The sequence below is a fragment of the Syngnathus scovelli genome, chromosome 22 (genome assembly GCF_024217435.2).
Source record: "Syngnathus scovelli strain Florida chromosome 22, RoL_Ssco_1.2, whole genome shotgun sequence".
Taxonomy (NCBI): Eukaryota; Metazoa; Chordata; class Actinopteri; order Syngnathiformes; family Syngnathidae; genus Syngnathus; species Syngnathus scovelli.
Window position 1 is genome coordinate 5,401,690 of NC_090868.1, and position 27,177 is coordinate 5,428,866.

The 27,177-nt window shown below is 41.6% G+C and overlaps 2 long non-coding RNA genes across 2 annotated transcripts in view; one reads left to right on the top strand and one right to left on the bottom strand.

The window, feature by feature from the left end:
• Nucleotides 1–3,508: 3,508 nt before the first annotated feature.
• The window catches only part of LOC125992521 (uncharacterized), a 41,566-nt gene continuing 17,897 nt past the window's right edge, over nucleotides 3,509–27,177 (bottom strand). Inside the window, exons 5-6 of the long non-coding RNA XR_007489659.2 lie at nucleotides 6,416–6,492; nucleotides 3,509–3,523 (exon numbers count right to left, since the gene is read on the bottom strand). This is a non-coding gene — a long non-coding RNA (uncharacterized lncRNA). The remainder of the gene's footprint in view (nucleotides 3,524–6,415; nucleotides 6,493–27,177) is intronic.
• LOC125992522 (uncharacterized) lies at nucleotides 16,579–20,561 on the top strand. Its single transcript, XR_007489660.2, has 3 exons — nucleotides 16,579–17,966; nucleotides 19,077–19,226; nucleotides 19,704–20,561. It is a non-coding gene; the product is annotated as an uncharacterized lncRNA (long non-coding RNA).

Consider the following 27,177-nt stretch of genomic DNA (forward strand, 5'->3'; position numbering starts at 1 on the left):
TAAGATGTTTCTTCACCTTTGGCAGCTAGTTAACGCTAGTAAAATCGCGTTTCACAGAAGTTAGAACTGATGGTGCAATATTCGAATATAATAATGTTACCAATATGTGTAAATCAGTGTAAATCCCAAGGGCAGGGTGCCAGATTTGGCCCACCACATTTTTTTTGTGCACCGTGAAAGCAAATTCTGGAAATCGACTTCATGTGCTAAAATACTACAATCAGAAAATGGAAAAGCAATTTTGTTACTAATCCCTTTTATAATATATACATATTATTGGAATACTTTTTACTGACCTTTGATTTCAAAAATAGTTATTAATCACTTTGTTGCATACAGTACTGTAATATGAGGCAATTCTGGCTTCACAGTCATAACAGCCATCAAAAGGAAACAATAGCTACAATGTGGCTCACGACAACAATGAACCTCTGTCAAACCATCAATCAAGAACCGTCAATACTTTACAAAGATACAATTTAACAGAACACATCTGTGCCACTGCATCATCTGAAGCAGTTCTAAATTCAGATTAAAAGTAACATGATAATAACAAGCATGCAAATATTCAGTGAACATTTTTCCTCATATTAACTGTTTTTTGCCTTGAATAACCAGAAAAAAAATGCTGATGAATTTTACATCTTATTAGTTCAAGAACCACCCCGTTACTAATATAATTTGATTTACATTGTCCAGTAATACTGATTGTGAAGGCCCTGGGCAGATTAGATTGACATGGTTGATTGAACCGACCTAATTGCATTAGAAACAGAACAAATACTTAAATTCATGTTGTAAATGTAGGCTTTTGCTCTTATACTGATCTCAACAAGTTATTCCAATTATTTGGTGGGGTATTAACAAAAAAAAAAACGAGTTAAAAAGCACATCAGACGTCATATTTGACGTTTACTTTAGTGGAACGCGCGTGTAAACGAAAGTGGAAGTGCTTGTGGGTGTTTCTCTTGCATCCCCTTTTTCCACAACTCCACCGGGGACATGTGATGCGCGTCAAAAGGGGGCGGGCCCCACTCCGCTGGTGTGAATTCCCATTGGCTCAAACCGCATATCAGTCGCCTATGGAAACGGTTACGTCATGACCCCCCCCCCACCCCAATCCCTTTCTCGAAGTCCCTCTTTGCTCTCGTCTCTGTATAATAACGGAATTATTCAAGAGTTCCCACCAGCCTGTGATGCAGCATACGCAAAGTACTCACGGTCGCCTTAGTGTGCTGCATCTTTTTTTTTCTCTCCTTCTCAAGACATCACCAAGTGACTCCACCTAGGCCACTCTAAACTCGTCCCCTTTCTTGCCACTAATGTAACCTGACGTCATTCTTTCCATGACGTCGGACCTTTTTTTCTCTTCTTCGCCTTCAATGCCTGTAGTCATTGTGCATTGGAGAATTTTGTCAAATCCCATCAAGTGTATTTGCAGGGAAGGTAAAACCTCAACTGACAATGCGGTAAAGATGCATGCATAAAAGGAAGCAAATGAAAGCTTAAACACAGTCATTAACTTTGGCTGATAAACAGAGAGCAGTCAAACCTCAGTGTGTAATAATACACTTGCTGTCTCGACATAATGGGACTTATCATTAACGCCTGTGCATTCAGCACACACGGCGGCTTAGCAAACAGAGCGAAAGTTCAACAATGCACGCACAATCGGTGTAAATGTGCAAGTTTGAAACTTTTTTTGTTGCTGTTGGGAACTTGTGAGTCACATGTAGGTCAGGTGGAGGAGGAGGAGGATTTGGAAGGAAAAGAAGAGAAAGCTCACAAGTTAGAGGAAAGGAGTTTAGATTGATGCAAGCTTGCTTGTGCAATTGCAACACATTAGTTACATACTGATTAGTTGACTTTTTTAAAAAAAAATATTTTCTAAAGTCCTGATTTGATGGACCAGGGCTTTGTGCTGGTCTGATAGTTTTAGAGCGCCTCGTTGTGAGTGCCTGCCCTTCATGAAGAAGGCTGCTTATTGTGGATTTCATAGTCTGTGGTTTTAGTGGCTCACAGTCTAAAGTGACACCATTTCCTCTAATTTTCATGATAGCTAACAGTCGGGTCTAAATGATGCAGATGTGACTAAGTTGACCATGAAACCACCAAATCTCCACTTCAAATGTATTACACGCTTAACACCCTGCTGCAGGCTGGCCTCACAAATACTGCTGTTGTTTTGATTTATTTCCTGTCACTGATGTCAGTGATTTTTTATTTTTTACAGAACAGTCATTTATCTCACTGCTGTTGTTTTGTGTGTTGACTCAGTTCCTTAATGGAAACATGCCACATGCTCTGGAGCATCACGTGAACTGCAGTAAATGTCAAGTGTCATTATTTCCTTTGCATGTTAATGTGTTGTCACCAGAGTTGGATTATATGACTCAACATGGCGGTGTCACGGCATGCTCCCTCCACCCAAAAAAGTTCTATGGATGTTGAACTCTTTTCACAGATTAAAAAATACAAGTGTGGTGGAAAGTAGCGGTTTTCAGGCTGAACCAAATTAGCTGCGGTTGAGTGTGTGCGCGTTCATCCCAACATAGAACTTTAATTGCCGGGGAAGAACTTCCATGCATGAGACAAGCCAGCATGACTAATAATTAAAGGTTGAACAGCAAGTGTCACAATGAGAGCATGTCTGTGGTTGCTTTTTTTTTTTTTATAATGTTACTTACATTGCATTTAATTAAATTTTAATTGTATTCATTTTATTTTATCAGATTTTATTGACACTTTTGTGACTTATAGTGTAATATTTTGTATTCAATTGAATTTATTGAATTTTACAATAATCTAGAAATACTTTAAATTTAAATCAATTTAAATACAGTGAGATAGCAGTCACTTAATGTATTTGTATTTTACACACCTACATACAAACTGTGAAAAAAAAATATATTATTGATTAGATACTTTTTAGGATTTTCGGATCATGTAATAATTATTATTTGTATTTTTACAGAAAACTACAGGGGCTGAGACCAGTTCCTTGAGGGATGCCAGTTCCCATTGACTGCTATTACCTTCTCATTAATTACTGTTATGAGAGTATTTCAAGTAAGTCATAATGGCCAATCATTCTCATTTGGAGACCTTTGACAGTTTCAATGAAAACCTTCAATGACGTGATCACTTTCACTCGTTGCGGTGATCTTATCACATGTTCACATAGCTGGCTGCATTCAAGTGTTTCGTCTATTCACACTGGGAACAATGTCTCTTTCAGAGAGGATGGAAAAAGTGCATGACACGGCACAGCTCATCAGTAAAAAAAACCCAAAAAAACTGTTACATGCTGACTGGAGGGAGATGTTGTTCCTCTTTAGGTCGAGCGAGTGGAAAATAACAATGTTCCTGTTCTTACTCAAGTGCCGTATGAATATGGCTTCCACGAGGTCACTTGATCTTTCTACAAGACGCCGTTGCTCCAACGGACGTCGCTTTTTCCACTGGCTCAGCACATTGGCACATGGTGGAAGGCAGTGAGGGGAAGGCTTTTGTGGGCTTCCTCCTTTTCAAGAGGGAGGAGAGAGAGAGAGAGAGAGAGAGAGAGAGAGAGAGAGAGAGAGAGAGAGAGAGAGAGAGAGAGAGAGAGAGAGAGAGAAGTGGCAAATAGTTTTCAGACACATGATGTGTGGGCAAAGTTTTGAAAACATGTCATCTCGGGTCATTTCTGTTGATCGTATACTACAGTTTGTTTTATTACTTTTTCCGCCTTCTACTCAAAAGGTCTTCAATTATATGATTAGCAAAAGTGTTAAATCGTTTGGAAAATAGCTGTCAGATAAGAATGAATTCATGATACAGGTGTGTGAAGGGAAAGCTTGTGAGCGCGTCGTACAAAGCACCGCTTGTGTTGTCACTTCTATCGCGAACGGCCCATGTTTGTGTTTCCAACCGCCGCAGGAATTTACTGCAGGCGGCCGCCGAGGGGCCGAGCGTCCGACGGGACAAAGGCCAGAGTTGTCGGGAAAGAGGGAGAAAAAATAAAAATGGAGAAGGGAGCGGACAAGGAGTTATTGTGAAAGACGTGGGGACTGGAAATAGGCGTGATATTGCACAAAATGTCATTATTGAGCAAAATGTGTTTCTTCCTCCAGTACCATAGGTGGCGCTATGCCTCATTTCATCTTTTATTTTCAGTTAATCAAATCAATTACATCCTTAAGTGATTTTTATGTTACACATAAAGACAGATAAAAAAATTCTTTATCATATATTCTTTAGCATCTGCAAAGAGAAATTAATAACGTTCAGGCCAAACAGGCCAAGTCGTACGGACCAAATGGCAGCACAAGGTCCACTGAATTGGAGCAGAAAATTAAAAAAAAAATGTGACAACCATTCAATTACATTCTATGCATTTGGGTCATTAAAGTGTTTTTGTAATAAATTATTTTTTGTGAGGCCAGAATGAATTGAACATATTTACATTAATTTCAACGGAGAAAGATGATTTTGCACGGTCATTGTATTATTGTAATCATCTGCAATCCACAAATTCTGCCTAGCAACAAGTGACAATAGTGCGGCTCAAATTATAGCAGCGTATGAAAAGATTTATTTCTATAATCACAACAATTTTCTGTAATCTGTCCCAACCTTATCATCTTTACCCATTTGTCGACATAAAAGTAAGTTTAAAAAATACATTAGCATCTGTTGACATTATGCAACCATGTTTCTCAACCACTCTCCAAATTTTCCAGATGTGTTCGCTCAGCTATGAGAAATTCAATTCGGTATAATTTCGTTGCAGTTTTCTAACCCAGTAATTCAATTTTGTTCAGGGCTGTGCAGCCTAACGGCAGCAACTAAAACAATCTGGCCAAGTTTCCACTCGCACACAATAAGTCACTACAAGTGCAAGGAGAAAGTGACCCACCCAGCCTAATAAGTGCATGTGTGAGTGAGAGACTATATAGGGTATGTAAAAGTGTGTTAGTGTGTGTGTGGGGGCACAGAAGTACCATAGAAGGGTGTTGGCACGCTTTTGGTTACGGACATGTTGCCTTCTGTTTTCCGTCAATAGCCTGCATATTTACAGCACAGCAGGCAGCAGTGAAGGTTTGACACGGCGGCAACAATCCGGGGCACCTAAATAGACTTGATACGGCAAAACATGTCTCAGACATCACCTGAGATCCTGCATTTAAACCCGTGGAGAAGCTAAAGTGAAAAACATAACAGGAAACGTACATGATCAAAATATCAAGTGGTGCTTAAGGACAGTGGAAGGGTGTTGGGAGCAAGGATAAATGAGACAAGAGAGGAACTGACGCCTCTGGCTAAGGGGACTTTGGTTAAATTGGAGGCAATTAAGAAGTATTGTGTTAGCTGGTACAGACTGAGGATCAATTAATGTCAGACTAATGAGAACATTTGGAAAGCAAGAGAGAATTGAGTTTTTCCTCCTCGGTGTAGCCGAGTTTTGCCTGGATTGGGCACAGATGGCAAACACGGGGGCAGATCCAATGGGAACTCCGCGCCCTTTACACCCCATTTCTTCTCGTTCTCATGGGGGGGCTTTCCCCCTGGGAGACGAGGAGGGCACTGCGAGGAAAAAGCAATATGTTACTTTGGGGTCGAACACAAATAAACACCTCAACCTGCTCCTTGAGGTAATAGCCTCATGAATGGACAATGGGAAAGTTGAATTAAGATTTTCATCTCTTAGATTCATCCCATTCCATGTAAAGCTGCTGAAATATATCATAATAAAACCTAGCATAAACCTAGCCACCAAAAAAAACAAAAAAAGTGCCACCAACTGATGTTGCAATTAAGCGGCAAGCCGTTCAAGCGAGTTGACATGTTTATTGTGGCTCCACAGCGCTTGGACTGGAAAACACATTTCACATAAACCGGTTCTAATGTCAAACACAATGTACCGATGGTAGAGGACAGAACTTAAGTGGGCAGCATCAGACACAATCCATCAAGAACTAATCATCCTTAAAGCATACACTTATTTCATTCAGGCCCAATAAAAGTCACATCCATGTGGGCGAAAAACATTAGCAACAACCCTGTTATTACACAATGTTCCATCACCACTAGCACTGACACACCCCTAACCCCGATTTAGAGAGGGAAAGATGGGGGGAGCGGGGGGGGGGGGGAGATGGGGAATTCGGCATGATCCTGGTGTAGCAGATGGATATGTCAGATATGCCTGCATGGGTTTATGGAGATGCTTATGGAGACGCTTAGCGGTAATGTAATGACCTGTGTGTGTGTGTGTGTGTGTGTGTGTGTGTGTGTGTGTGTGTGTGTGTGTGTGTGTGTGTGTGTGTGTGTGTGCGTGTGCATGTGTGTGCGTGCGTGCGTGTGGCTGTGTGTGTGTGTGTGTGTGTGTGTGTGTGTGTGTGTGTGTGTGTGTGTGTGTGTGTGTGTCAATTACCTCTTTGGTCAGTCAGAGGGAAAACTCTTAGCTGGATCAAAAACAGCAGGATGTTCTTCTTCCAACTTCACACTAGTCTGTCGTAAATGAAAAAAATAGTCTTCAATCATGGGAAATGGACAATATACAACATTTGGCGAGAAGACTTGGCAGCCATTTTGAATCTGGATTTGTTATCTGATGAGGTTTTGGAAAAGTAACTTCAAAGTTTTAAGATTGCAGTGTTGTGGACATGCGTCCCAATACATTTGTCCATATAGTGTAAAAAACAAAACAAAAAAAAGGACAGTGGGAAGTTCTTTCAAACGCACTCAACCCTTGACTTTTAACATGCAATTTTCCTCCGCCGTCATCTATTTTCTAACCGAGATGGTTTATGGAAACTTTCCGCCCTTTTAGTGTGTCACGTGACGTGCACTTGAGTTTTCCGACTGGTTTGCGGGTCATGTGACACATGGTGCCTAAATCCACAGAGAGCAGACCGCGTGATTCTCATCCGTAGCCCAGTTTAACGGCTAGCCTACTTTTCGGCTAGCCCAGTTTCAGAATCACCCAGAGGAGTCCAAATAAGTCATGGCAAGTGTGAGCTCACGACGGAGACCTCGTCTCTAAAAAAACTGAACCGGAGTCAAGGATTTACAACCTATCTATCTGGCAAGTTTATCCTTGGTGACACGTGTCTCACTTGGATGGCACGATGAAAATGTCAGAGCCTTGGTCTTCAAGGTCTGCCTGGCCAAGATTGGCGATTGGCTCGGGGCCTGAATCTTCTGTTTTACTTCCCCGTGTCAAACGGTCGAGTGTCAAACACAAGCAGGAGGGTGTGAGCGACAATACATTCTCCAGAGCGCTAGCATCTTGCTAAAAAAGGCAAAAAGAATCGAAGGGGAGTACAGCACACAAGTCTGCAAATCATCACGAAGCTTGTTATCTTGATATTCACGTTGGATGCACAACGAGACGGAAAACAGCCAGTTCAAGGCCTTGTTTTGTAAGGTAGTAAATTATTCCAAGAAGTTAGAATAATAAATGTGATGATTTTTTTTTTCACCCTCCTGTTGAGCCATCTCCAATTTTCCTTCTTTATGTAGGTCACAACCTTGGGACGCTCCCGTCCGGCACGAGCCTGGAGCGTCATTCGGTGGCTTTGTACCGGCGACATCCATTATGGATGAGGTCCACTAATAATGGATGAGACCGGTGAGTAACCCAAGGAAGCGCTGGGATATGGAGACTGCTCACGGCTTGGCCGTCTCCTTTTCCCCCTCCTTCTTTTTTCTCCTGTCGTCAAGCCATTCTCGAAGAACTTGATCCCGTTCCCCGACACAAACAAACATGGAGGTGTTCTAATAAAGCAATACCGACATGTCAACAAGTCGGTACTTTGCGGTAAAGGAAGGACGGCCTCGGGTTTTACAACCCCGTGTCAAGTCGCATTCATCAATGTGGTTCTGGGATTTAATTAGCGAGACTCGACAGTTTCCAATTGGTGAGTTATTGATCTCATCAGTCCTGGATTTTTGGGATGCTTTAAAAAAAGATCGGAACGGAAAAGACGCTATCATGATGCTATCTGGCTTCTCGTTCTACATGGGGACTGCTAACTGTTAGATTCCTTTTCGACATTTTCCAGAGAGATTTGCAGTCCAGTTTTGATTCAACTTTAAAGGACCAATAACCTCTATTGAAAACAAAAAGTGTTAGCTTAGCTTTCACTCGCCGGTAATGAACCAGGCCGATTATCCAACAAGCGATTGTTAACTCTCCATGATGAGATCTTTAAAGTCAGCTGGCTAGCTACAATGGAAGCCCTGTGTCCAAACACCTGCCATGGCTAAAGCACGCACACACACGCACAAAACAGTTGTGTGAAATCTAATAGCGACAAGGCCCACCTTGCAGTAGCAATCAATGAGCAGCACTTTTGACAGGTGACACTGCGGTCTGCTGAGTAGCGGGTGACAGATGGGGAACAGGGAGGCCTCTGTGTGTGTGTTTGTGTGGGCGGCGGCACTATCGAGTCTCATCCTCCATCACGCTGACAACGGCACGCTTAGTCACACACCTGATGGACTGTGAGAATATGTGTTTAGCGCCATAGAAGCCAGCTAGTTTAGGAATACCCCCCTCTTTTATTCCACCGGCACTTATTGACAAACTTGAATGAGGAAGGAGCAAAAGCGGAGCCACGCCCACTAAAAGCCAACCCCTACGCGCACTTGCTCCTTTTTTTTTGCTCCTCTTATTTATTTATTTATTGTTGTGTTATTTATTCATTATTTATTCAGCACGCTTTTGTTATACTTGTTTACTTGTTTGTCTGTTGTGAGCCATGTCTTGTCACCGTGGGATAGGGGGGAACGAAATTTCGGTTTCTTTGTGTGTCTTTGGCATGTGGAGAAATTGACAATAAAGCTGACTTTGACTTTGAAATTCTAAAGCAGGGGTGTCGAGACTTTTTCATCTGAGGCCAATCCATCAAGCAATTTTTATTACTTATTTTATCCTTTTGTGTGTGTGTAGTTATATTTAACTATCTTTTAAAGGTCAGGAGACAAATACTGTTTTTTAAAATAATTTTGGAGTGGCCCGCAGCCCTTATCCCACTAAAATAGGGCAGCCTCTGCTCTGAGCAGAACTTCCCATTCAGAACCAAAACAAGAGTGATAACATGACACATGAGGATCTTAAATGATAATTCATGTGATATGTTCACAAATCAGACCGAAACACAGACAGCAGAAAGTTTTTTCAATTTAAAAAAAAAAAAAAAAAACAGGCCTTTTGTCCAAGGCTGACTGCGCCACCGATAATTCTCACTCTCCTCCAGTTGACACCTTGCTTTTGCACATTCTGTGCAGTTTGAGAATGTTGTCAAGCCACTCGATCGCGTGATGAGATTACCGCAGAATAATGTTGCATGCTAACAGGATATACCCCCCCTCCCCCTCCTCCCCACAACTTTTACCAACCAAGGTCACATTGAATTGTTCCTTTCCATCTTAACCAGGGGTCTCAAAGTCCAGTCCTCGGGGGCCGCATTAACTACATGTTTTCCAAGTTTCCCTTGTTAAACACACCTGATTCAAATGATCAGTTCATCCTCACGTTCTGCAGCAGCCTGATAATTCGAGACCCCTGATCTATACAGATTGAAAAACTGACGTCTTCAGACGGGTGAATACAGTAAAATGAAAAATGTTTCTATCAGTCGGTGCAGACGGGACCCTGGCAAGGTTCTTTTGATTGGATCTCTGATTGCTGATAGTGATTGATGACTCATCGTTTGCAACATGAATAGTCCGTAGACAAGGGTGGGCGTGTGGCTGAGTGGATTGTATGTACGCAAGCACAACCCATGACAAGGTTAGGCTACTATAGATATAGGATATGTTACATTCGATTTTGTAAATTGAAATTGAAGTGCAACATTTCCCGGATCAACATGTAGTGGGTCAGCGGGACTTAAGATAGCAGATACCATTTTTAGGAACACAGACATTTTTTTTTCCAATTGTAGTAGACATAAATTAGCATGTGATAATTTGCAGGAAATCCACGTTTTGAACCACATGACGCACTTGAGTTGGCCAGTATCATTTTATCACCATCAGAGTGAAAGATTTGACAATCGAGTGCCTGTGAAACATCACAACCCCCCCCCCCTCCCCCCCCCACTCGATAAACCACAGCGGGGGCGCTGAACGCTGCTCTCACCAAAAAAGCAAGAGGAGATTGTAACCAAATCCACCAGTTAATTTTCAATATCTAATAGTACACATATCCCCACGGGCTTTGGCGACATGTGGTAATCCAGCCTGATGTGATTGGCGAATATCTCAAAACAGTGACCTATTTTATTCTCAGGAGGTTAAAACGGCTGACGAGCAAACGTGTGGCTTAACTGATCGTATCAAACCTAGAACGGATGCTCTCTTATGTCGCACATTGAAGCGAGCGGGTAGTAACTAGGACTGAACGATTAATCAAATTTAAATTGACATTGCAATGTAGTAGGATGCAATCGAACTGAAATGGATAAAAATATATATGGGAAGAGCATCTTGAACAAATAATTGCATATTAAATGAAATTCACAATATTGAGGTGGGAAAAAAATGCAATTTGTTTATTTTGCAAAATCGGTTTGTCGCCATGAAATATTTTTAGAATTGATTATTCTACTTGATTGATTAATCGGATGCAATTTTATTTGCATTACAATTTATTTTCAAATAATTCCCTGTTATTGCTATTTATTAAACAATTATTTTGGTTATTTTGTATTGTTTAGTGATTAAAATAACAAAACAACTATTAAGCAACATCACACAAGATGGATTGATAGTTATTGTTTTCTAAAGTAAAAGCAGATGTTTGCAAATTACTTATTTGGATTAAACCGAAAATAAAAATCAGTCTGCTGTCATGAAGGACGAGAAAAATCAGAGAATAATTATGTTAGCGAGCCTGAAATCAGAAGATTTGAACAATTTAAATGTCTTTAAATGATTACTCAATTATTTAAATACAAGATTAATTTGATAATCGATTTGTTGTCGATTAATCGATTCTGATTCTTCTATTCCATTCGTCATTCTTAACATTCTATTTCTACCTACATAAAGTCCAAAACTATAGGGTACTATTTTCTTACTTTTTACTTTCACTTTCAGTCATATTATTTTCAAGTCTCAGAAGTCATACTTGAGAACCGTTTTTGGCTTCTCCAACCACCTCTGCACACCAGACAGTTCCAACCAGTAGAGTGTCCTTTTATTTCACTTATTGACCGCCATGGCAAGAAAACAGCAAGTGCGCGGAGACAAAGGGAAGTGCATCATTCACTATTTCTAGTCCAACACAAACCTGGTCATACTGGATGTGTTAATCAAGAGTGTGTCACATGGTGGAAAGGAGATAGGGAAAGATTTAAGCACAAAAGTACTTAATAAATAACTGAGCGCATTTCAGCCGTCGTCAGTGTCAAAAACCTTATAGATTTAAAATCATGGCTCGGCGAAAACATTTGTGGTCAAAGTTCAGTTGCGCGTCAAGCCGTTAAAATCAATAAGGGGAACAAGTGAGAGAGTTTGTGGAAGAAGATAAGGGAAAAACAGCAACATAATTATTTGTGTTTGTGCAAAGGTTGCCTGCTGTGTTCTAGCCTTTCCTATTTTTCAATAATCAGCAGTACGGCAATCAAAAACAACTTCTGACCAATGAGTAGAGAAAAACAGCATTATTGTAGGGAAAGAAACACAACTATTGCTTTGATGCCTTTTTTTTTTTTTTTTACAAATTGACAAAAGACTGAGAAAAAGGTTTTTGATGGTAAAATTAATTTACAACCAACTGTGTGATCTTTCCTAATGATCACAACACAATTCTTACGACCAACCCATTCTCCGTTCACACCAGATGTGTACATACCCCGTTTGTCTGCGACGTGCCTAAACATGTCCGACTTCCATCAGGTTACTTATTCTCTCCTTCATAATAGATGTGGTGATCTGAAATTCACTATACGATGATCTCAAATCCAAAGCGACGCAATAGCGCCATCTACGGGGATCTATCATAACAGTGGTTTATAAACATGAATTTGACAAAAACATGCACGAGACCCTCTTGCCGTTGGAAAATACACTTTGCGAATATATTTGTTGGTGGCGGTAAACGATTGGATTCCAGTTGACGACTGTAAACGTCCTTGGCAGTGAATAGCATTTAATACAATTGCGATGAAATGTAAATAGAATGACATAGCGACAGGGCAATATTACTACCACATGCACCGTAATCATATTTCTTTATAGGTAGCACACAAGATTATAGTGAGATTACGCAACCCGATCTGCTCGCATCCCATGAATTCCATCCCGCATCGCCGCTGAATCGCACATTCCTGTCCTATGAGGAGTGAGCACACGGGAGGCCTGCAGGGGTCCGTCCTAAGCTGACCCGGGCACAGCGATAACATCATTCCTCCGGAGAACAGCGTTCCCTCGGCTGCCCAGCCTGCCGTTTCCAAGGCGATGAGCAGCTCGCCTCTCGGAAGGCTTCACGAGATGCGTCGTAATGGCCGACTTATTCATGTAGAACAATGAATGGTGAAGCGGGTTAACATTGTGTGGTAAATGCTGTAACCGTGCGTGTGTGTGAGTGTGTGCTTCTGTGAGTGAGCATCTAATTGGGCTGCGAGGCGATCTGAAGCAACAGAAGTCAGGACATTCATGAAGCCTTGGGGCTGGACAGAAAAAGAACACACAGCAACACACTGGGCTGAAAATATGTACCCAGCTCCCATGGGACATTTTTCCTCTCAATTTCCACTTTAAAAATGCAAATTTTTGAATGTGTGTCTGCATATGAGGTATCTGGTCGAGCAAATAGCGCTCCTTGAGTGCGTTAGCATCTTTATGACATGTTTAATTTGACAGAGCAGAGCTTGTAAGGTCTTAGGGTGGTTATTGATTGATGATTAACTACCACTCAAGGGGTAAAAATGGAACAGGGGATGCAAATGATATACAAGTGGCTTGATAAAGTTAATGTGATTTTATGACGGGTGAATGGTGGAAATGAGATTATGCAAATAAGAGTCAAGATATTTTTGATCTGATTCGACTCGTGTTGATACTCCCTGTAAGTGAATCAGCGCAAAGACTCTGTACACACGCTAGCTGTTGGGTTAAATTAAAAATAATGATAATAATAAAAGCCTGCCTACACACTTTGTCATTCTCAGTGTGGTATGCGTGTACTCGGAGCAAACCACGAGGCACTCCGTGACGCCAGCAGACTGAATTTTCAGGCAATGCACATTGGATTAGCAAAACTTTGAATTCACTTTACAGAAACATGTTGAGTAAAAGAATAATAATAGACATTCCATTTCAAAGCAAAGAGCTTCTGTAAATACGTAGTACATAAATGTGTCATTGTGAGCGTGTCTTTTATTCCAGCAAACCAAGGACACGAAAATAGCATTTTTTTTCCCCACAAGCTGAAACTACATTACAATGGAAATGACTAGATAAAATATGTCCTCTAAAAACAAACTGGAGCATATTAGTGACCGAAGGACACGTCTTACTCTTGCTGCTATTTCTTGTGTAATTGCAATTTCAAACCTTTTGACACATTCTACAGCTTTCTCTGCTTCACGCTGCGGCAAAAATTACGTTTGTCCTTGGAGGGAAGGACCCACACCCACTCTCACTCAATATAGTTTGTGTTTGTGCGTGTATAAATACAATAAGAATATAAAATATATATATATAAATAAATCAAATATAATATAAAAATAAATAATGCTAACACAACAATGCTAACACAACAACACACTAACACACCAACCCTAATATGTATATATACATATATATATTTTTTTTTCCAGCTGCGTTCATTTGTGCGCCATCTCAGTCTCAAAACAAAAACGCGACGACTCAACTGCAAAGACACGTCGCACACACGCACGCACACACATAGCGCGTGCTGGCCGAGCGCCACGAGGCCCCGCTGGGACCGACCAGTCTCTAAGTAAACAGATGTGCTCTTTAGTGCAACTGTGGCGATTGAAGGCGTCGCTGGCAGAGTCAAAATGTGCGAATGGAAAGTGAGAAAAGGAGGGAGAGGATGTGATAAAAACAGACACGCACAAACATACAAACGTTCACGTGGGACTTGTGTGATGTCATTGCACTCGCACAACTTTGGAAATGGAAGCCTTTGGGGAAGCTGTGTTTATTCCATACTAGATGTTGATTACATTGGAAGAAGAATTTTGTAGAATGTCTCTTTGCAAATACATTTATTCCCAAAACAAATTCAAACAAATTCAGTTTCATAACCAAAGATTTTATTTTGGCAAGAAATGTCACCTTGTACGTCAACTTGCCTTCCATTTTGTTTTACATATTGAAGCCTGATTGGCAGGCCATTGTCTCGTTATGACACAACAACGCTTTCATTCATCCTGGACGTACATGTTTGGTCTCCCGAGGACTTCCTAACAATTAAAAGGTTTGAAATTGACATTTTCAAGACCTTTGCAACCTCATCAAGTCTGTTTATTAGCATTTAAAAGGAGTGAATAAATTAAATGTACTTGATTTCCCCACCTGGGAGTAATCTCATTTTTATCCTTGAGTTTTCTTTGAAAACCAGAGGAGAAACATCTTGTAGTAAAAGTTTCGATTAGCGTGCCGCGTTGCTAGTTGATGACAGCGCAGCTGATTCCCTCGTAGGGAATACTTCCTCTCAACGGGGCTTTGCCGCTTCCTGTTGTGTTTCCATGGTGCAGCGTACAAAAGAGGACAAGCTCCTCTCCTGCAGGAAGCCATAAATATTTGATTGGCGTGTGGCTTAATCAGGCCTGAGGCCCGCCCAGCAATTCCGCAGCCGGCTATAAATAACTCAGGACGCTAATTACGCCATACGTTGACGCAAATGTGGTCAGGTTGGCCTACAAATCGGGTAGAATGTGAATGTGTCAGTCCGAAAATAATATTTTAGTAGTCTGTTTCGGTCGTGACTGCGAGAGGTCATCCTGAAGCCGCTTCTCTTGTTCTTGACGGGAGGCAGTCAATGACAGGAAGTTGACGGTCATGTCGAGGGTGCGACACTTGAGAGCCAATGTGCTAACGACCTCTACGTCTATAGCCGGTTTTGCCAACGACAGGAAGTGGCGATAATGCACGGGAAACAGTGACGTGGCTGCACCGGGGGAACGGTCAAATGGTACTTTACGTTTCGAGTGGGGATGACTCACAGTTCAAGGTTAGCTAACAAAGCTAGCAAGTCAAACCTAGCATACAGGGAGGCACCCCGCCAAGCACTTACGTTCACTTACGTCCACTAGAGTGGGTTGAGATTGCCGATTCAGCACTTAGACCACACACAGACAAGACCCAGACTCCAGCCGACAGACAGCTGAATTGATTGCAAACTAACACTATGGCCGGTATACCCAAAATAATTGCAAAATTTTCTGGTTAGGCCATGATTTACCCAAGAGAGTATTGTCATGATCACTTAATTTATTCTGCATTTAACCAGGTAAGGCAATTTAGTGTATTGGTCTGAAACGCTAAAAATATTTGATTCATTATCTCGATGAAATATTACAACTGCATACAGTATTTTGTCTATTTATGCTCATTATGCTGATTGCGCAATATATTCTAATGTCGTCCAACGGCTTTACCACATGGGATCCGTCTCCGTACCAAACACAGCGACATCGGCTAGTTCGGCCCATAAAAGTCATTTCTACAAGGCTTCTAAAAAGGTTTTTGATGTTTATCAAGGCCGGTACAAAAGGGAGAAGGTCAAAAATAACCAGTGAAGATGGGAGGCGGACAGAGGGGAGGGGAGGGGGGGCTAGTCCCTTTTCCCGGGGTCATTGCCAAATACGGTCACTGCACTAGCTCCCCCCGCGGCTCTTTTTGCGGCGCCGGTGCCATGAGTCGCTTGGGTCGAGATGCATTCAAAAACAGTCCACAGCATGAGCTGGTTATTTTTTACGAGGGCTCCCAAATGCTCCTTATTAAGTTCCTTCCCAGGATGCAAGGCAGGTTCTGAGGGCCCGAGAGGGAAGCCTAACTGGGTAGCGGGGCCACTTGAGATTAGAGGCAGCGTCCTACCAGATTCATCTTGGACTTTTTTTATTTCCCATATATTTACCCTGAGGTCGACTAAGAACCCAGTTAGAACTGTGAAGGGTGGGCTTGGTACTTGAGTTTTACCAGGTATCATCCCATAATCCAATTCAAGTTTTTTGTAGGTGCCTCCCGGACACGGCTGACGGGGTCTTGGCAATTCTGCCTAGCAACAAGTGACGAAATAACCACTGGGCTACTCTGAGCAATTTTATAGCAAATGTTGTCCACCAGTTTAATAATATTTTTGTAATGAATGTGTATATGTGGTAGGTAGCCTGAGGGGTGTGTCATGAAAGGTACCACACACAGAGAAGCGCTCGCCCTCCTGAACTTTGCCCCCTCGTGACAATCGCGTTTCTTCAGAACTCACGACATCAAGTGCCAGTGTGCGTCTGTGTGTGTGAGAGCGTGTGTGACGTAACATAAGCCATGCCCTGATTCTGCACAGCTGGGCTTCTCAGTATTCCAGATTACAATAACGTCACCGCCTCGCCCCCGCCCCCTCCTCACCCCCTCCCGGTTGCAGTACACGCTCCACTGAACTCACATCTACTTTCAACACACACACACAGATGCAAAGTCCAATGATGTCACTGAACTCGCACTCCGTCTCCATCTGCTCAGAGCACGCCGTTATCATATTTTCCCTGGCAAATGTCGGTTCCACTCTGCATATTTACCGCTCGTCTTATTCGATTAATTTTTTTATTTTGCTTTCCTTCTACTTGTTCTCGCTGACTCGCTGAGCTCTTGCATGGAGGCGAAAAATAGAGCAAACCGCCGGCCAAATGTCAAGCCTTTATTTTGGCCCATTCGCACGCTCACGAAAAGTAACTACAGCAATTTGCCAGTGAGTGTGTCGAAATAATAATAATAATGTTTTGTTAGACTGTGCGCTATGTCAGGAAATAAGATGATTCTTGACTCTTGTTTCTGGCTTTGCTAAATTTCAAGTGTCAACCTAATATCACTGCTAAACCTGAAAATTTGTCTCACATCTTATGCCTGCACTTCGATATCTCACCTGGTTGCGGGGCTTCCCGCGCTACGGCTACGGGTGCTAGCCACCGGCTAGCTCATGAGCTAACAAGCTCAGGCTTGAGTAATTCGCATGTGCGCTGGATAACTGATGTGAATAAAAGTATTCAAGTTATTATACGAAGTTTGTCACTAGGTGCAATTTCAGAAATTGTAAAAAAACAACTTCCCAAGGTCTGTAAAGTAGTGGTTGTTTGAAGGTATGCTAATTTCCATTAGCCTGACAATGGTTTTCCCCATTGTGTTAGCATTAGGCTTTCATTTTCACACTTTTGTTTGACAAAATCATGAAAACAAAGAGCTGGCGGTGAAACCATTTAAAAAATAAATTCTTTAATATGGTCTCTCCATGTAACGTATTTTCATCCATGGTAGGTGGGCCTGGAATGTATGCTTCACATTAAACTGGGGGTTCACTGTATTACGTTTCACACACTTGGCCCTAAATACAGGACTGGCAAATGATATGTTGCAATATTGACATCACTGTCCCTTGGTCCGAAATGGTGGCGGGGGGGGGAACACACGTGTCAACCGGGTCGTATCGCTGTCAGGGTGTTGGCGACGAGCCTCTGTAGTATCTAAACTGAGCTACGGCAAACATGTGCCATTGACGTCAACTATACAGCAATACAGAGCGTAAATACCAGGATCAAAGCTCTGCTAAGGTAAGCAGAGATGAAAACAAGCTCAGAGTGTTTAGGTCTCATGCGTAGATGAAGCTCCTACGCCTGCCTCCTCTTCCTCCTCCTCCTGCTCTTCACGGTGTCATGAGTCAACAGGCAACAGGAGTACAAGAGTGGATACGACACGGCTGCTTATCTGGGTCAGCCGGGGACATACCAGTAAGGAGGGACTATGGCTGTCACTATCGAAATTTTTCAAAATCGATCATTCTGTCGATTAGTCCATCGATTAATCGGATAAAATTTCACTTTGCATTAAAGTGATTACAAAACTATTTTCCCCATTTACTGTTGTTTATTATGTATTGTTTAGTGATAAATAACAATTGAACAGTATCACACAAGAGGGATTCATGTTGTATCGTCAAACAGTTAAAGGTGCAGTTACTTTTTTCTGAAGTAAAAGTAGATGTTTTCAAATGTCCTGTTTTGATGAAAAACAAAAAATATTTTCATGAATGACTACAAAATTAATGAATAATTACTGTTGAGAAGCTGACATTCAAAGATTTGAATCATTCTAAGGTAAAAAAATAGCTCTAAAAAACTAGTTGATTATTAAAACAGCTCTCAATTAATTTGAAAATCAATTAACTGTCGATTCATCGATTATTTTTGACAGCTAGGAGGGACAGTAAAAAAATTACTAAAAAATATACACTGAATTAGCAATTAATAGAGAATTTTAAACATTTTTAACATGGGAATTGAGGAAGTCAGTAAATCTTTCTTTTTAAACAGTCAAACGCAAAATGGCAGCTGACGAAAAAAATTTCAAGTCCGACCTATTTCTTCCTGTTACTTCAGAAGAAGCAAACACAAACTTTTAAATTGCATTGTATAAATGTTATGGATTGAAGTTTTATGTGAAATTATCAATTATCTATACAAATCAATTCAATTAAATGATTATATATTTTCTTAGTCCAAAATGACCGTTCACTGTTTGTCAGTCTCCCTGCGTTTCAATAAAAGGCTTAATGGTGTCATTTAGCCTGCTAATGCCTGTTTATTGCAAGGAAGGAAACATTTTGCTAAGTGGAATATATGATGGGCAGAGAAGTGAGATAGCGAAGGCTATACTACTATATCTCACCTGACTGGCTCCATTCCAGGAATCATTTACTCCCTGACAGTAAAACAATAAAGAGGCCATGTATTGATTGGACAGGAGAAACCGGGAAATTCTCTTGCAGTCCTCATGGAGCCTTGAAGTAGGAACCAAAAGAGGGCGTGACCTTGAAGGTCTTAACTCACTTGCTGTTTAAGGGAATGATGGCGACAAATAAGATGGAAGCATCCAGTAAATGGCTTTTGGGGATTAAAAACAGCGCAGCCGCCGGCGATTGGAAGCGTGACACAACATCCGCCTCCCCCCCTTGTGGTTTGGAGGATGTAGCGATAACGAGGACACAGCAGGTGAGCCATTCTCGTCCCCTGTCCATTTTGTGATTTTGCTGAGCCGAGTTGAGACCTGCAAATCAATTTTCACGCTTGATTGAGGAGGGGATGTGAATTCCAGACAAGGCACACACATTAAAAGGTTTACCGGCTGAATTTAGCAACAAATTGCTAACTGAATCCAGTAGGCTGGACAGCTACAATAATGGTACTATTAACTCATTCACTGCTATTGACGGCTATAGACGTCAAAGATCCACTTGGCTGCCAGTGAATAAGTTAACCATAGACATTGACTTTTATATATAGGATTCACGGTTCTTTCTCCATTGGGACTTTAAGCCCAATTGGGATCAAGTGAGATGACATCACATAATGATAAAGTAAATTAGAGGGATTTTAGTACTGATGAGGTATGGTAGACATTTTTCGTCTTTTCAGGTCAGCTCTGTCGAGAGCACTCTATCGTAATGAGCTGCTCCACTTTATCGACAGATGGAAAAACACACGACGCCACATCGCGCTCCTTGGTGTGGCTTCCCAGGCGTCGCCGCCGTGACACAAGTCGTCAACTGATCGGGGCGAGGCCAGCGAGGAAGGGTGGAAAAAAAACACGGGTTCATCAATATTGCAGCAGCAAAGCTGGTGAAAGGCAACACCGAGCGACCAACATATTCCATCATGTCATCGGGACGGCGGATCGAATGCCTTGGCCTGACATGCCAACATTGTTACCTGAACAAACCATGATGCAAAGGCGCTTTCATTATTCATGCGCGGTTTCTTTGAAGAAAAACCCCAATGAGCAATTATTAGTAACAAGTAGGTCAGACCCTGAACGTGAGGAAAGGCTGAAAACACATACATAATGCTACGGATGAAGCTTAATGCTAACTTCCTTATGAGAATTGATTCTCATTTGCAATACTGACCTGGATTATATTTCATCATGGCATATGATGAATAAAATGTTCTTCAGACTTCAAACATACAGAATGGGGAATGAAGAAGCTAACAAAACTGCTAGGTGTGTGTGGGTGATGGTATGCATGGTGAGCAGAGTGCGGTCTTGCAAATGTGTTTTTTAGCTATACATAAATTTGTTTTATATTAGTATTAGCATATTGTTCGTATTATTTGGTGCATCCTATTATTCAGCGTAGTATCAGTTTTACTTTAGGTTCATTTGATAGCTTTAGCGCTGTTATGCTAGGTTCAGACCGCACATGAAATATGCGGCGCGTTGCTTGCTTTTGTCACACTGGTCTCACATTGGAATTTTAGAAAGACAGAAGCTCAACTTGCATTGGGTTTAACCAGCAACCATAGAATTTGGCTAGTTCGGCTACATTTCCCTGAATGTATTTTCACCGTATGATGAAAACATGGACGCCTGCTAGCAGTTAGATGCAGAATGAGAACCCGAACATAATAAAAAAAATTGGGATGACAAGGCAAACGATCAAATTTGGAATTTTAGTGTGCCATATTGTCTGAAAAATACAGTTAATGTTATATACAGTATATAAATTCCATTCAATGCATCACAGCAACAACTTGAGCTGGCGACTAATGAAAGAATCCATATGAGCTCTAATTAGCTTCGCTCGTGCTAATTCCTCTACTCCCAACAATGACGGTAATTTGAGCACAGTAGGCTCACATACACACACACGGTAAACTTTAGCAACTACCTCTCAGCTTATTGGTTCGTGTCAGAATATTGTCACCTCTGCCGCATGTTTCTTTGTGCAGTCCGACCGAGGTCAGGGTCAGTGCGCTTTTAATCCACACTGTTTTCCAAGCCACTTTCTATCTATTATTCAAAAGTGGCAAGACCTTCAAGTGTGTGTGTGTGTGAGTCAGAGTGTGTGTGTGTAGGCTAGAAATAATTCTCCTGCATGTTACTCGCTGATATCATGTGAACCCCTGTTGCATAATCACGCTCCGGTTGCACAACAACGCTTGAATTTGGGGATATTCAAACGGTCTGGTTTTATAAGCAGGCAGCTGAGCCGTTACGAAGGGAACAATGTATTTATTTTTTTTTGGGGGGGGGGGGGGTCCTCTCTGCGAGAATGCTCAAACGTGTGTGTGTTGCAATCAGGCCCAGCGCCAAGGCGGGGTGACCGGCCTCAGTGCTATCAGTGCAGCCCAGCTTGTTTACCCTAATGAACACGACATGGCCAATTGCATACTGATGCCGCGGCGAGGACAATACCAGCGGACCTCATCGGGACGCGGTCAACTGGACCTTTTGATTTCTTTGTGTCGGGAACTCGCTTAAATAGGTGAAGACTTTGGGGCTTTATTGTCTGTATTCATGAAGGCAGACTAATACCGCAGGGGAGAGTGCAGCTAGCGCTCAAATCCAGTAGCTAAAGCTTTAAATCCATCCAAACATGTTTTTTTTTATTTTTTTTGGTTGACTCATTTTGGACCAATAGGCAAATAGTTAATATGAGAGAAGCTGGGGAAACAAACTCCCATTCGTCCAATAGTAGAGCTTCTTAGTTGTTTACTCAAATCTCTAAAATCCCTCTGTGAGCGTTTATTCAGCCAATGTGAGCGTCTGCGGCGATGGCGTGCCTGTGCCCATTACATCATGGTGAGTGGCAAGGAGGCAAGCCCCCCCATTACACGCACACACGTGATCTTGCAGTGACAGCTCAGAGACACCTCCACGTTGATCTGATGATAGAATCTGCGGTCAGACCAGCCCCCTCCCCCACCACCACCACTGGCATCCTCGTAATGTCACATCCCATAGTTCACATTTTGACATTTTCGCATGTACAGTCCCAACTCTGTGTCAAAGCTGCTTTGAGCTCTTTGCGCTGACATCATCCTGATTGTCGTCAGTGGGCATGGGCCAGACCATTAGGTGAGTAACAAGGGGGGAGGATTACACGCAAATGCCAATACTTTTGCACTCACTGGGAATCAACTTTCATATTTGACTCACATCATTACAAACCTGATACACCTTATAAAAAAAAGTAATTAAACTCTTCCTAAATTTTCCCCATTCAAAGTCTCATACAACTAAAACAGTATCACAGGGGAGCATGCAAAAAGTCTACTATTAGATTAAAATGAAAATTAAATGTAAATGAAAAGTTCTGGATCTTCACTAATACTGAAGACTTATTGAAGTCTGATCCCAATCCTGCTACAAAGTACTTTGTCAAACTTCTAGGAAGGTTGTCTCTCTTTAGTCTGCGTCTTAGTTGAAGGGAAATTGAAAGCTAAGTCTTTACGCCATGATGAGACAATCCCAGTCACACCCTCAGTACGCAAGAAGTTTCCAAAGGTCAGAGTGACCTGGCACGACACTCACTTTTGAAAATAATCTAAATATATTCTTGTGATATTACAAGTTGTAGCAAAAAAAAAACCAAGATGTCTTACTCAAAAAATTAAAATTGTATTCCGGTGATACTACAGTTTTTTTGTTTTTCTTTTGGAAAAACACATTTTACTAGCAAAAAACCCAAGATTTTCTTTATGATTGTCCACCAGATGGCACTATATTTTCCCATTCAAAGCATGCTGTGAAATTTCTGTGAAATTTCAGATTTTTTACCGATTTTCTTCAAGGGTGCTGGACATTTTTATTGTTGTGCTTAGAATGACTGCAAAGCATGCAGCCAAATTTTTCAAAAGCTACATTATTATATTTTAAGTGTGAACCTCGACACACTGGAGCTCGACCCTAAATCCAACAATTTTCACCACATTTTAACACCACAAATAAATTTCTACTCCTTATTCCGCAAAAGCCACCCAGTTTGAGTCGTGCCGGAAAAGTGTGCATCATCGTGTGGGCCGACTCTTGACGCAAACTACTTAAAAGTACTTCACAAACACATGCGCCTGCCACTTGACCATTCAGTCCAAGGACGAAGCCCTGATGCAAAACAAGGTGCAAGTTTCACACGCCTACGCCAATATTTTCTTGCCTTCTGCATCAAACAAAACAACATGATTTCGCATACATTACAAGGTACTGGAAGTGCAACTTCCACTCCTCCAGGAAGACTTTTGAGAAGACGTGTGGGACATTAAACCTCCCCCGTATCTTCTTGAAGGACTTTCCAGCTAACTTAACAAATCATGTGCTTGATTTGGCTGGCATTCCTGTAAGGACACCCCAGGCACAAGTGCTGGGAAGTACCCCCCTGCCTTTCTGGATGGGTGGAAGTCCCCCCCCACCCACACACACACCCTTCAGCTGTTCAATTTCAGCCCACTATTTGTTAAAAATAATCTCCTAAAGATGCCACACTGGTCCTGATGACAAACGTCTCCATGGCGATGAGGTATAACAGGTCGTCAAGGGGGTCAGAGGTGGGATCTTCAAGGGGGGTACATAGATGACTGGATTTGGGTGGCTTTGGGGGGGGGGGGGAAGGGCAGCTGCACCGGGAGGAAAATCCCACTGACGCTAAAATTAAATAGGAGCACATTAAAATTAAACAGTAATGCATTAAATAGATACTTATTTTGAATTGCATCTCGTATTTTTTGTCGCCTCTACTTCTCTGAGGAGTGCCAAGGTGCAATGGAAACATTAAAAATGAGGAAGTGAGAAAATGTTGGGAGGGGGGGTTGTACGTGAGAGGTTGATCAGAGGGGAAATCCTCAGGGTCCAAATGCCAGTTAACTCGATGCCCTTAAACTTGGTAACCCCCTCCTCGTCACGTCTGTCCTTAAGTGAGAGTATTTTTAAATGCGCTGGTGACCTCTGACTTTTGTCCCTTTTTAAACACATCTGCGTCTTTTCTCAAATTTATTTCAATTTTTGTCTATTTTCTTGTTGAGTGTGAATGCCTGGCACGTGTTTCATTTCATTCATTTTTCCCTGACTGCTATGCAAAATGATAACCAGCTTGCTCTGAAAGATTGGACAAATGGGCTCTCTGTGCATATTTCAATAAATATGAGTGTGAATAAATGCCCACACGCTGGAGCGCACTCAAATGGGTCAGGAAATTAATAAGCAGCAATGCAGAAGGAGCTATTGTGTGTGTGTGTGTGTGTGTGTGTGTGTGTGTGTGTTGTGTGTGTGTGTCTCTCTCTCTGTGCTCTTCACATTCTAATTGGAAAGGGATGAATGAGACCTGAGTGTGGATCCACTCCGCTGCAAAGTAACCAAAAGGCAATTTGGCTCTTTAATTTACGGCTTTCAATGGCTCTCAACTCCCGGAAGGTTCGACTGCGAAGGCATGCGCAACAGGAAGTGGGATGCGCCGTTCGGCCGCACTAAGTGTGTTTGTGTTTGCTTAATGAGTCGAGATCATCAGCGTGGCTAATGGAGTGCGAGCAGAGGCGTTTACATCATTCTTTAAACTCCTTTGCAATCTTCTTATCCCTGAGAATAGGTTACCTAACTGGTCGTGGGCAGCCGGGGGGCCTCGGGCAACCCACCTGACGGCTGGTGAGTCACAACACACCGCGCTTCTCACATTAACATGACAATTACATAAAGACGGGAGGATGTCGCCGACACAAACACAATCCTGTTGGAATATCTGCACAATATTAATTAAAATACATTACAGTTGTAATATTCCATGTTTTTACAAAAAATCTCAATATACAATAAACATTTTAGTATTACGTTAATTATTTTTCTTCTTAAAAAATCCAACTTTACGCTTGTAATTTTTCTTCACAAAATGTGACATTACTCTGACTATTAAAATTCATTTCCCAAGGAAAAAAAAATCTTGAAAAAATACGATTGAAATACATTTTTCGTAATATTGTTAAGAAATAAAATCATAGAAAATTGCTTTACTCTATTCTAGTTGTGAAACCTTTGTGTATTTGTGTATTTTTTTAAATTGCTCCTTTACATTTTATCTAGTTATGTTAATACTGTAGATTTTTATAAAGTTCAACATCAGAAAGCTATTTTCTATATTAAAAGAACATCAGAAAGAAATTTGTTTTGTTTTTGGGGCAAGCTGGAACACATTAATGGCATTTCCATTCATTTCAATGGGGAAAGGAGATTTGAGAATAAAACTGGTACCACAAGACAATATGTTTGAACCAGCACTTACAATAAGGTTTATTTTGAGGTCTGACACACACGCGCACACACACATTGATTCTTTTCTTCCTCCCTGGCATCTCTTGTTCCTGCCGCCATCCAAACAAGACAGCGAGGGTTGCAATTACGGGAAGGAAATCGTTTATTTATAGCTGGCTCAGGATCAGCGGCAGAACAACTAGTCATGTGGCACTGAAGAAGGCTGAGAGTGAAGGGAGCTGGGGTAGGGGGGGATCGTGGCTAGCGAGGGGTGGGTGTGGTTATATTTAACCGCACTGTGATGTCAACACGTGGCATGCGATGTTGCCATGGTTTCCCCTCCAAGACAGGCGACCGCTTGCTTATCAGCGTGACACACAAGCGGATGAGGCGGGGACGGACGGTTGAACTGGAAGAAAATGCAAAGATGGACGCCGGTGGTCTACAATAGCCCACTTTTAACTTCATCTGTCCTTCATTTACCTCAGACATCTAACCTCTGTTGTTCTTTCATTCGGCCTCCGAACGCAAGACGACACAGATGCTATTTGTTAGCCCTAAATTGCGGTTAGCATTGTGTTAGCATTTCTGCTCATATTTTACAGCACCAAATTATCTGTTTATGGCCATTAGAGGAACGATGTTTTAATCATCGTTACCATTCTTTCACTTTGAATAAAAATGGTTAGTCCAGTGTTCGAAAGTATCTCTAAAAATATGCCTGTTAGCCTAATTGTAGGTTCTAAATTGCCCGTAGGTGTGAATTTGATTGTAAATTGTTGTTTGTGTGTGCGTGCTCTGTGATTGGCTAACAACTGGTCCAGCATAAAAACTGTTGGGTTTGCACAACTCAGCTTATAGAAGGTTGGTATGGTAATAAAGGTTAGCCTCTAAGGTAAAAATTATAATGCGCATCTCAGGTAAGAACAGCAAGTGTCAGCAGAAGGCGCCTTAGTCCAGCTAGTTAAATAACCCCCCGCTGCATCACTCACACTCAGGTTTAATGGCCCCCCAGGGAGGGCGTCATGGCTCCTGTCAGGCGTGCAACACGGATGCCGCCGTGACACGTCTGCCTACGCTCGCCACGTTATCTTTGAGTCCAGCCAGATTGAGTCCATACGGGCAGTAAAGCATGAGTAAGGATAACCGGGTAGTATGGGGGGGGTCCTCCTCGAATGGCATCGATTAGCCAAAGCTCCCTAAGCTTGCTGCTTTTTTCATTAGCAGGACACTACAGCAGATGAGAGGTGTCACTGATGCTGCAGCTCCAACACTTGAGGTAGACCGACATGTCAAGTGGCCCATGTGTAGTATTTACTCTGGACGGCAGCTTATTTCATATATAGGGTATTAAATCCATTTATATGAAGCCTTGACATTATTTAAAAGGATCATAAAAAAGCTGTAAAAGCATAGAATGCGTATAGTAATAAATAATCCTTATTGTAAGCGCCAGTTGAAACATGCAAAAGTATCGCATTGTATTTGGATATTGATATTATATTTAGATACTAATTAATACTCAAATCATCGTTTCCCAATGAAATTAATGGAAATGTCATTAATCTGTTCCAGCTTCCCCAAAAAACAAAATCCATATATATTTTTAAGGTTGATGGCATGTTCGTGCATTATTTATTTATTTATTTATTTATTTATTTATTTATCGAACTGAATTAAAGAAACAAACATGAAAGGATAATGATAAGGAAAATATTCAGCCATCGATATAGGAAGCACACACTGTACATAATATGAGCAATGACTATAATGTGTTTCTGACTTGAGGAAAAGGTCTGAGTGATTCAGACCTATTTCCTGATGTTAAAAATGAAATGGTACAAAATGAAAACTGTAAAAATAATGTTATCCCAAAAATAACCCCCGCCCCTTTATTATGCATGCATGTGCAGCTTTTTATTTCCCCCG